Genomic DNA, 2,042 nt, shown 5'->3' with positions numbered 1-2,042 from the left:
TGTGACTGAGAGGCGAATTATGCTTGTGAGGAAAAGCCAGCAGGAACACAGATTCTTAAGGCCGGTAATTCCTGGAAGCAAAGGGCAGTGACTCAGAGAGTTGCTTGGTGGGCGGTGGGGGAGGGTAGTGCGGGGAGGGGGTCTGGGAACTTTTGGCTGACAAAACACATCCTGCCTCTTTGCAAGACCATCTCCTCCTCTCCCCACATCACACAGTCGCCTGGTGTCACCTCCTCTGTTAGCGGTCCGTTGACTGAACTAAAGGATGGCAGTGCGGGGCTGGTTGAGAAATGAGCCAGAGCCAGGGTGAGCTGGGCCCGCGGTGCCTCCCGCTGACTTCGAGAGACTGAGCCTCGGGGCTCCTGCTCCACTCGTGTGGGAAGATGGGCTGGCCGCAAGGATGGCTAGGCCCACAGGGCACACTGACCGACGTCAGCCACTTATAACCACTGGCAGGTGACGGCAGCAGGCACTGCAGCGTTCAGGCACCATGCAACCTGCTTCAGGGGCATTGCTTATTCAACCTCACACACACACAAATCTAAAAGGCAGGCCTTATTATTATACTCATTTTGTGGCCCCAGTGAAGCTGAAGCATACAGAGGGTAAGTCAAGTACCCAAGGGCACAAAGTTTGCAATGGCAAAGTCATGTCTCAACAGATAATCCAGCTCCAGAGCCCAAAGTCTTACTCTCTAGGCCAACACACTGACATCTTTTAGATCCTTGGTCTCAGAACCTCTTGACACTCTGAAAAAATATTTAACTGATCATTACACATTAATACAGGTAATATTTTTACTAAAATAACTCTATTTTAAAAAATAAGAATTAGTGTGGACAGTAACATTGATATAGTTTTGTAAATCTTTTTTTTTAGAGTTACGTGAGATTCTTTTATTTTTAGCTTTATTGAGTTACAGTTTATTCACCAAAAAACTGCACACATTTATGTGCACATATGCCCGGTACCATCACCAAGCCGCTCAGCCTACCCGCCACTTCCAAAGTGGCCCTTCTGTCCTTTGTGGGTTTTGGTTTTAGTTTTAGATTTTAGTGACAATGCTTAATATTAGGTCTATCCTTTTAGCCTATTTTCAAGTGCACAATACCATATTATTAACTATAAATACTCTGCTGGACAGCAGATCTCTAAAACTTACTCATCTTGTGTAACTTTATATCCATTGAAAAACAAATCCCCATTTAATTTGACTGCACATTCAAGGGGAACTTTCAGAAACCCCAATGCACCACATACCACCTCGTACCAATTAAATCAGAATGTGGTAAGAGAAGGACATCAGTATTTTTTGAAGGTTCCCAGGTAATTGCAATGCAGAGCAAAACTTGGAAACCACTGCTTCGCTCTTGACGGAGACAGTTAGATTCTCTCACTGCTCCTGCATTTGACCTGTTGCAGCGCCTCACGTCCTGCAGCCTGTGGAGAATGCTGCTGTACATCCATGAAGAGGGGAAATAAGGCCTTAGTATTATGATGAAAATTGTTCTGAGGTCACAGGCCTCCTACCAGGGTCTCAAGAAACTCCCAGAGATTCCCAGGCCGCCCTTTGATGGCAGCTGCCTGGGAAGAGTTGGGGTCTCACCTCTGTCATCACTCACTTGTCACTGACACCCTCAAAGAGGTGTAACTAGCCCACATCGCAGACTGAGGCTCCGAGTGGCTAACTCTCAGACCACAAAAGGGAGCATGATTTAGTTCAGGATTTGAATCAAAATCCCTAACATTAAATCCTGTTATCCTCTGCTTCTTTAGGCATGGGGAAAACAGCATGCCTCAAGAACAAGCAAGCAGGTTTTCATTTCTGCTCTAAGCTGGAAGGAAAAGGCATAATTGAGGGCAGAGGGCGGGGGAGTGGGGTTCCGAGGAAAAGTAGATGGTAGCCAATGGGTAGGGTTCTGATGGGTAGGGTTTAAGATATATTGGAGGAGGAGGGGCCTGTCATCTAATACCAAGGCTTTTAAGTCAGGCGTTGGTTTTGACCTTTAAAGCAAAGTGACTTGAACACATTATTTAACCTT

Source organism: Bos indicus x Bos taurus, chromosome 15 (assembly GCF_003369695.1).
Source record: "Bos indicus x Bos taurus breed Angus x Brahman F1 hybrid chromosome 15, Bos_hybrid_MaternalHap_v2.0, whole genome shotgun sequence".
Lineage (NCBI taxonomy): Eukaryota > Metazoa > Chordata > Mammalia > Artiodactyla > Bovidae > Bos > Bos indicus x Bos taurus.
The sequence above is the reverse complement of the archived record's forward strand: the minus strand, read 5'-3'. Positions refer to the sequence as shown.